General features: G+C 38.5%; 1 long non-coding RNA gene across 1 annotated transcript; it reads left to right on the top strand.

Annotated features, from left to right (window-relative positions):
• The first annotated feature begins 3,412 nt into the window (after window positions 1-3,412).
• Window positions 3,413-9,927, top strand: LOC306941584. The gene is made up of 4 exons (XR_013792185.1): window positions 3,413-3,492; window positions 5,108-5,181; window positions 6,272-6,313; window positions 9,726-9,927. It is a non-coding gene; the product is annotated as an uncharacterized lncRNA (long non-coding RNA).
• Window positions 9,928-10,220: the final 293 nt, after the last annotated feature.

Genomic DNA, 10,220 nt, shown 5'->3' with positions numbered 1-10,220 from the left:
TTGTTTTATCAATTGACATAACAAATATTACATATGTAGGTAAAAAGATCAACTCGGGAGTAAAAGAGTGAAAGGTGCAAAACGTTACATATCGAGGCAGCTCTCCCCTACACACAGCCAACAAACAACAAGGAATCTTTTTTTCTTTTTTGTAATCAGTTATTTTGCCTTGGTAAGAGATTAACAATGTTCCCTGGTTTTGCCGTACCTAAACTACTGTACAGAGTTTTGGGGGAATACTTATAAAACTTCACTTAATGCAATAACTATACTTCAAAAACGAGCTATAAGAATTATACATAATGCTGGATATAGAGATCATACTAATATATTATTTTTAAACTCATATCTTTTTAAATTCATGGATATAATAGAATATAAAACTGCCCTTATAATGTACAAAGCAAGGAATAATCAACTCCCTGGAAATATTCAGGTGATGTTCTCTGATAGAGAGGGGGGAACTAAATTTAAAAACCAGAGTGGCTCGGACAACACTAAAATCATTTTGTATTTCAATCTGTGGAGTAAAACTATGGAACAGTATGCATGTGGAACTCAAGCAATGCTCAAGTGTGAACCAGTTCAAAAAAAGATATAAAGAATGCATTATTATGAGGTATAGAGAGGAAGAGTTACAATGACACAGACATAGCATTTAGATAATTGTACTTGTATGTATATAGATATATATATGATATGCCAAATGTATGTATTATATGAAATATATAAAGTATTTTTTATTGATATGATATATAGAATAGAATACATTATAGAGCATATACATGTTTATAAATATATATGACTTACACTATTATATTATTTAATGTACTTAATTTCTCTGTTGTTTATTTTATTTAGTTTATACCATGTTGGTATATGTACTGACGTCAAGCGATGACGCTGAATTAAGTTATTAAGGGGTAGGGTTATATAAGTTTTTTACTTCTCCCTACTCCTTTCCGAACATATAAAAGTAAAAAAAAAAGAAAAATAATTATACTTGCAGCCAGTGAGGCTTGGTTTTTGTTGTTGTTGTTTTTGTTTTGGGAATATTATTTTATTTGTTCTATATTGCACTTATTTTAATTATTTGACTTTTGTCTAATTTTATCATGTTCGGAATAAAGTTTTTCATTCATTCATTCAACAATCACACCTGTGTGAAGTGAGTGGTGCAACTCCATGTGGGGGTCCCTCGAACTTTCAGACCTACAAGAACGAGCCCAGTGTGCCGCCCCTGTTCCGGCGAGCTGGCCCGCGTCCGAAACGATCGAGAAATGACAGAGTTACCGTGTGGGGGTCCCTGGGGGTCCCTCTACTGTACTGTCACTGTACTATACTGTCACACCCAACAACATCATCATATATACAGTGTACAGTACAATGTGTGTGTGTGTGTGTGTGTGTGTGTGTGTGTGTGTGTGTGTGTGTGTGTGTGTGTGTGTGTGTGTGTGTGTGTGTGTGTGTGTGTGTGTGTGTGTGTGTGTGTGTGTGTGTGCGTGCGTGCGTGTGTGTGTGTGTGTGTGTGTGTGTGTGTGTGTGTGTATTAGGCTGCACAACAGAGACACTTGGTGGTGATTGTGAACCAACCAAACGCTATTTTCGTGCTCGGACACATAAGGGACACACTCAGGGACACAGCCAGCCAGAGGGTCCCTCTACTGTACTGTACTGTCACTGTACTGTACTGTCACCCGAAATCATCATACAGTGTGTGTGTGTGTGTGTGTGTGTGTGTGTGTGTGTGTGTGTGTGTGTGTGTGTTAGGCCCTAACACACACATGCACCCTAACAGACTGTGTGTGTGTGTGTGTGTGTGTGTGTGTGTGTGTGTGTGTGTGTGTGTGTGTGTGTGTGTGTGTGTGTGTGTGTGTGTGTGTGTGTGTGTGTGTGTGTGTGTGTGTGTGTGTGTTGAAAACCAACCAAACGCTATTTTCGTGCTCGGACACAGGGACACACCCACCCAGGGACACACAAAGACCCTATAGACCAGGGTTCCCCAATTAATTTTCCTCAAGGGCCATATTATGACTAGGGTACCAGGCTTGGGGCCGAGTCCGCACGCGTGAGGTCGAGGTCTTGCCCTGAAAATTCATTTTCAGGGCAAGACCCCATTTGAAAAGGATGCCCAGTTTGACATGCATAGGCTACTGACCCCCATTTAATGCCATTTATATCTGGACCCCCCCCCCCCCCCCCCCCCCCACGTATTTCCTGTAGGCGGAGACGACATATCTGCGGTTTCCCCGCACCTCTTCTACTACATTGAATGGGAAAGTGACTGATGTTAGTCTGCTCAAACGTTACTCTTTTACCTGCTTTTTACTAACACTAACTTTACAAAGATGCCCAGAACATCGGGATGAACTTGTGTAGTTTATGGCTGCTCCAACAGTAGTGGAAACATTCAACTTTGGAGAGAAACGGAATGTCAAAAAATACACCGCGGTGGCTGAGACCATGGAGCCATAGAGTAATAGTTGAGACAAAGCAGTGAACGGTCAGTCTTAACCAATACCCAATCTTTCTATTGTATGAACACAAGGCTGCTGTACCTTATACCTCATACTTTAAATGATTAGTATGAGGACACACTCTCCCCATGCCTTCGGCTGGTGGAGACAATGAAAGTACAGGTCAATACAAAAACTGCTACTGAGGATATAACCAGAAAAGGCACGAAGACTTGTTTACATCAGGGTCCTCCATTTTCAATTCATCAGAACATTTAAAGACGTACAAATATGCACTTTTATGAAGAAAAAAAAAGGAAATCATACAGTTAAATAAATAAAAAACACTGATAATGCTATTCTGCTCCACTGATCCCTTCATTGCAGTTTGTGGGAGAGAACATTTCCCTCCAAAACAATATAGCAATACAGCAGCCCAGGGAAAAGTCATCGTCGAAAATCATGAAAAACTATAGTACTTCGTCGAAAAAACAACAACATAGGCTACTATACAGTTTTCCATGATTTTCATGAAAAAAACAATCGTCTTAAATCATGAAAAACAACATACTATAGTATGTTGTCGAAAACCATCAAAAATTACATACTTTAGGCCTATATCTTTTTCATGAGTTTCATCAATTTGTTTTTGTGTCGAAAATCATGAAAAACGACATACTTTAAGTCGTCGAAAACCCTCAAAAACTAATGGACATTAAAAGTGAAATAAAATGTGTGATCCAATGCTTAATAATATAAATTTGGTGTGTCGGATCTGCGTGTGCACCCCCAGATTCACAATCAGGTCATTCACAACACACAAAAAAATGCTTTTCTATATACAGACAAGTTTGATTGACTATGTCACAATGCTAAACCTTTGTGTTTAGCAGTAGGCTGTGATAATAAAAGATCTGTCGGAGGAGAAGCAAACCACGCCTACTTAGGAGATCATTGCTTCATGTTCTGTAAACTGCACTTCCTTCCAGGTGATTTGATGCCTGGTGGCTGAGAACAATCTGTGAACAACTAAGTGGTATGAGATACAGAATTATCATTTATTGTTGATTTTTTCCAATACATAAGAGCTGATGACCTGTTCTCTTATTGGAGTCCAGACTGTGATCCTGAAGCAAAGAGAATTCAGTCAAGTTTAATGTTGTGAAACATTAAACACTAGGCCCCAAGCCTGTTGCTAATGCTAACCATGTCATAACATACTTCATTTGCTTGTTTGAGTCCAGATACTTGATAAAAAAAAACTGGGGTTGTCAGAATGTTGTCTTGGTGTTTAATCATACTTTAGTGCAACACTGTAACGTAGTGATGTTTATGAAGAAGTTTGATGCTAACCAAGAGGCTAACCACTAAGCTAGCTAGCTGCTAGCCTTGGTTACTGAGGCAACAGCATGGTAAAACATTAAAGGGGTCATTCTGCTTATTTTGTTGACATGGACACCACTTGTTGGTTTGTTGTAGTCAGTGGTGTAAAGTAAAGTACATTTACGTAGGCCTACTGTACAATTTTGAGGTATTTGTACTTTACTTGAGTATTTCCTATTTCCAAGAGAGGCAAATATTGTACTTTTACTCCACTATTATTTGAAAACTTTTGTTACCTTTACCTTACTTATTTTAGCTTTTAGTTAATTATCTTAAACTCCTTCAGTGCCACCTGGTGGACACCAGTTTTGGTCCTCGGTGCCACCGAAGCCCATTATAAATAAAAGAAAGAAAATGTAATTCTATTGTGCATGTCATGTGCATGTCATCACCTGCACACCAGATTAGAGGAATTTTCAAAAAATTTATAAAAAAAAAAACTCGTCTTGTCGTCCCTGGCAATCAGTGCATAATTAGATTCAGCTCGTCTTAACGTCCCTGGCATTTAAACAGTGACAAAGCCATGAGAGAAATGATACAAAAATGTTAAAAAATATTATATAGGCTACAGTAGTATTTGTTTTATATGACATATTATTTTAAGTTATTTTATATCCTGTAGCCTATATAATATTCTTAAACATGTTTTGGGGGTCATGCCTATGTTCCCTCTGCAGCCCTACTGTATGTTCCCTCAATCCCTAACATATCATTTCATCCAAAGCCCTATATTCCCTCAGTCCCTCAACCTGATAAGTGCAAGTGTAATAGTGTAATAGTGTAACGTATAATAGTGTAATAAATGTAATAGTGTAAGTGTAATAGTGTATTAAGTGTAATAGTGTAATAAGTGTAATAGGTCTAGTTTATTAAGTGTAATAGTGTAATAAGTGTAATAGTGTATTTGTTTGCACCAAGTTCTATTCAAAGTGCTGGCGGCAGCTGGAAGGTGTCATACAGCTGAGTTCTACTCAAAGTTCTAGAGGTCCTGAAGGACTTCATGACATAGTGACTGTCAGTGACACAGAGAGAACATTAAGCAAAACCAGGGCTGCAATAGCTCATTTTCTTAGTGACTATTCCATAACTATTGGATTAGTTGACAGGAGGGGCCGTGCACGACCTCGACACATCTACATTATGCCAGCAATAGACTTTCCAGTGCTATGATTTTTCACAATTACAGTATTCCAGCTAGGGCTGTTAATTGTTATGTCTGTGTAACTAAATCTTTTGCTTTTTTTTTTTTTTTTCTGGGTTGCCTGAAGCATCATGAGGACACCTCTGACCTCTACACCAGCTGTGGAATTGTGAGAGACATGAACTTACCAAAGTCCTGAAGGTGCCCTATACAGCTGAGTTCTGTCCTCCTCACACAGTGACTGGTATAAGGGTCCATTTGGTTCCATGTGTACACTCTCAGAGTTACAGACCTCCTGTAAGGTTTCATTTGGTTCCATGTGTTACACTCTCAGAGTTACAGACCTGTAAGGGTTAATTTGGTTCCATGTGTTACACTCTCAGAGTTACAGAGCTGTAAGGGTCCATTTGGTTTCATTTTTACACTCTGAGTTACAGACCTGTAAGGGTCCATTTGGTTTCATTTGTACACGTAAAGGTGGATTACCCACCTGAAAATGTATTTTTTATTTACTAAATAGCTAGAGAGACAGGATTACCCCTGTCACTGAACACACTATAGAAATGATTACAGAACATAGAGCTTTATCTTCATAACAATAACATTTTTGTGTTAACCAAAATAATTTACGGCCAGTGTTGATTTAGACAATTAATTTAGTTTTAGTGATAGTCTCTTCAGTCTTGATTCTTGAATAGTTTTAATTTCGTTTTAACATTTTAGTCACCTGGAATGTTTTAGTGTTAGTCTAGTTTTAGCCGACTAAATATCATACGATTTTAGTCGACTAAATCTACAGTTGATTTAGTCGACTAAATCTACAGTTGATTTAGTCGACTAAAATGTATTTTGGTGGGCCTTGATGCTGTCGTAATGACAGATTTTACACTTGCTGAAAATAGCCAATCTAAGCTCACAACACTGCAACACGTGAGCTTTTAGATCAGCATGCAATCAAGTGTAAAATTACTTATACTGGATCTCTTGTCCACTAGTCCCTTCCTAACATTGTAGTCTAGTTTGTATTTGTTGACACAATTGCCAATATATTGTCTTAGTTTTAGTCATCATAGCTTAGTTTTCATTTCGTTTTCAATTAGTTTTCGTCAGAGAAAAAGGTAGTCGACGAACATTTTTTGTCATGGTATTAGTCGACTATCAACACTGTCTTACGGAACCTTGAACATTTTAATATGGTAACTGTAAAAATAATTTGTGTTTGAATATACTGTATTATTATTAGTTAATAATAATATATATATAATAAATCAAACATTTTCTTTCCTTGCAGGGCTGTGATTGGGCTTGACGATTAAAGCAGAACTGCAGAACTGTAAGTGACATGGAGGGGAATTTGGCTTACAATGAGAGGAGCAATTTGAGGAGACGAGCATTTAAAGAGTTAAAAATGTAATGGAATCAGTAGAACATGCAGAATACGATGATGATTATGGAGGAAGGCTTATATATTGAAGGCTTGAGTGTGTGTGAATATGATGGAAATGTGGAGGAAGGCTTGAACATTGAAGTAGCCAAGTAGGCATATCGGGTGAATGTGAAGAGATGCAAGCTGATTGAGAGTGAGCATAATATGCTCACTCTCAATCAGCTTGCATCTCTTCACATTCACCTCATATGCCTACTTGGCTACTTCAATGTAGCCCACATATATTATATGTGGGCAGAACACAGGTTTGATTCTGGTGATGAGATGGACATGGATAATAGACTGTGGCAGGAGGAGTATTACGCTATTTTAGAATAGTGAATGCATTTCATTGTATTCTGGACAAATTGTGGTCTATTCTTCCAGATGGGCCGGGGGTACCTTATGACTAGCTGAAGTTTGATGGTCTGCCACTTTTGAATAGCAATGGTACTCCGTTTTGGCCAATACTTGACATGTTACAGGGGCACAGTAAGAAACCAGTGGTAATTGGTATTTTTGTGGTGAGCCTAAACCTACATTTTTGTCAGAATATTTGCAACATCTGATAAATTAATTAAAACCACTGAGCAGTGGGTTTGTTTTTAAGGGAAAAACATTCATTTTGAATGTGACCTCTGTTGTGTGTGACACCCCAGCCCGAGCATCTATTGGAGGTGTTAAATCACATACTATGGATGCGACAAGTGCCACCAAAAGGGCCTTCGAATAGGTAACCGGATGACATTCCGTGAGGTCCCTGCAAGGTGTAGAACTGACAAATGTTTTAGAGAAGCCACTAGTAATGAGGAACACCACAACGAACACTCACCTTTCTCCAACCTTGATATTGACATGGTTTGTCACCTTCCCTCATGATTACATGCACTTGACTTGGTGTGTTTAGCGGTGACAAAGCGTCTACTTGTTGTTGATGGGTCCTCCTGGCCCATTGTCTTGTCGTATGGCATGTAGTCAAGCCTCTTTAGTTTCAGAGAGACTACTTGCTTCGAAAGATTACATTCCAACCGAGTTTGCCAGAAGGCCACGTACACTGGCCGAGAGAGGAAGATGGAAGGCAACATAACTACGGCATTTCATTGTATACTGGTCCTGTTGTACTGAAAGATGTTAAAGTCTCAAATCTATGACATTTTTATGCTTTTGTCTGTTGGTGTCTACATTTTGGCAAGCTCGGAATATTGTTTGAGGATGAATGACCTTGCAAATTCTTTACTGGTTTCATGTGTTGAGCATTTTGGCAGTCTTTATAGGCAATACTTTCTAGTTTACAACATACTGTACATTGTCTTGTGCATCAGGATGTCAAAATGCATGGCAATTTGGATCACTGAATCAAATTGGCAATGGTTTGCACAAAGGACAGGCATTCATGAACCAATTCACCCATTTTCAACGTATCTTCATATTGGTCCTCACTAATGCTCAGTATAAATTATGGCAGCGTTTTTGTCAACTCTGTCTCAATGACATTTGTTTTCAGCCCACTGAAATGGATTCCAGAGCGTTGTACATCCATCTGTCTATCTGAACAAATCTCATTAGAAATGATTGCTTATGTCACTGGTATAGGCAGGTTTCTTCTGAGTAGACAGAAATTGTGACATCTTATAATGAGCATTAAAAAGAAATGGTGCCCAGTGTTTCCCCTAGCACGTGTGACATTTTTGTGATTTTGTTTTTGCTGGGTTTTCTTTTGCTGTCTTTTGCATGGTTATTTGCCTTTTTTTTGGCCTATTCACAGCCGCCTACTAAAAATCATACTGTGGTGGCTGGTTATGATTGTGTGGTGGCCGCCACACAATAATGCATATAGGGGAAACACTGGTGTCATCTTATAATGAGCATTTTACATGAAGATACGATTTACAATGTGTGACGTCACGTGGTCCTTGTTGACAGTACAAATGCTTAACACCATGTTGCATAAATATATATATGTGTGTGTCTTCTCATATTGCTCTCAAGTTGTGAGTTCTAACCAATAACTGAAACAAATATGAAATATTACATTTTCATTATCTGTAGGCAATGTATCACATTGTTGTTTTTGAGAAAACTAATGAAGTGGAAGTGGTGCCATCGAATTGAGTAAATGGAAAGGAATGCATGTGGCCACCATGCAAAGTAGATGCTGTAAAGGCCACAGAAAGAACAACCTGGACAAGGCTGGAAACCATACTGTACTGTACACGGTCAGAGTGTTTGTTTCAGAACAAACATCAGACATTGGTTCATTTCCCCAATTTTCTAACACAAAAAAAAAATCAGGAAAATGTCATTCGTATTTTACTATTATTTGATGTGGAACTGACAATGGTTTTCACCCCAATACAAAAAACAAAAAATAGGCCCAATATTCAATGTTCTAGCCCACAAACATCATCAATGTCAATTTCACAATAAAACGGACAGGCAGACATGCAGGCAGGCAGACAGACAGGCAGACAGACAGACAGACAGACAGACCCGTTGGGCCCGGAACGGTGTGGAAAAACAGAGTCGGGTTGGTGTCTGCTTTTGCTTTTTTATAAGGAGAGGAGGGATGTTCTGTCAGTGTGAACCGCACTGTTATAGGCTGTATCCAAGTCCTTTTGGTTATAGCCTCTTTCTGTAAAGCGATTAGTGAGGTCAGTAGCTTTCGATATAAAGTCCGTAGTGGAGCTACAGTTAAGTCTGACGCGTAAGTATTGGCCTTTAGGGGTGTTACGAATGAGCTGTTTAGAATGATAAATAAGTAGAGTATTCCAGCTGATCGGTTTGCGATAGATGGTGGTGTTAAATAAGCCATCAGCGCTCTTGAATATTGTCATGTCCAAAAAGTTGATTCTGTCGTTATCAAACTCCATGGTAAAAGTTAAGTATCTTGTAGTGGAGTTAACATATTGAAGGAACATTTGCAGCTCATCGGTAGTACCTTTCCATATTAAAACCACATCATCAATGTACCTACGCCACAAAATAAATTTGGGAAGGAAAATATTGTTCATAGGGTTATAGATAAACCATTCTTCCCAAAAACCCATGACCAGACAGGCATATGAAGGGGCAAATGCACTGCCCATGGCAGTCCCTTGACATTGTAGGTAGAAGTTGCCAGAGTATTTGAAAAAAATATTAGAGAGAATGATCTCTAAATATTGGATTAGTAGACAGGGAGTGCCGTTCACGACCTTGACACACCACTGCTATGTTTTTTCACAATTACAGTATTCCAGCTAGGGATGTTAATTATGTCTGTGTAACTAAATATTTTGCTTTTATTTCTTTATTTCTGGGTTGCCTGATGCATCATGAGGACACCTCTGACCTCTACACCAGCTGTGGAATTGTGGTGCCATGAGAGATATGGAGAGGAGTACCTGACACTGATCTGTGGAAAATGTCATCTGAAGGATGCCACTACAGAAACGCATACATCTAATAGAAATAAACTGCATACAATTGTGATATGCTAGCTTATCCCTGTAAATAAAAAGTCATGTTGAGAGATAAGCTATGCATACAAAATACAAAACACAAAAAAGTAAAAACCCATCACAGGAAAACCCTTTAAGGAAACACTTTTTGGTTCTGAAATCTAATTTCATTGAGGCTGAACTGTAAAAAGTCATTGTATACTAATGAAAGTCATGAGACTCAGTATTTTAAACTAGTATGAAACTCATATCTTATTGTCTAGGTCCTACAGTATGTTAGTTCTCTCTCTGTATCCTATGTTAGTTGAGTTCTCTCTGTATGTTCTCTCTCTAGCTATACACCCCTTGCTCTCTCACTTCCTCGCTCTAGCCAC

The sequence above is a fragment of the Electrona antarctica genome (genome assembly GCF_951216825.1).
Source record: "Electrona antarctica genome assembly, chromosome: 17".
Classification (NCBI taxonomy): Eukaryota; Metazoa; Chordata; class Actinopteri; order Myctophiformes; family Myctophidae; genus Electrona; species Electrona antarctica.
This window is presented reverse-complemented; position numbering and strand designations above follow the sequence as displayed.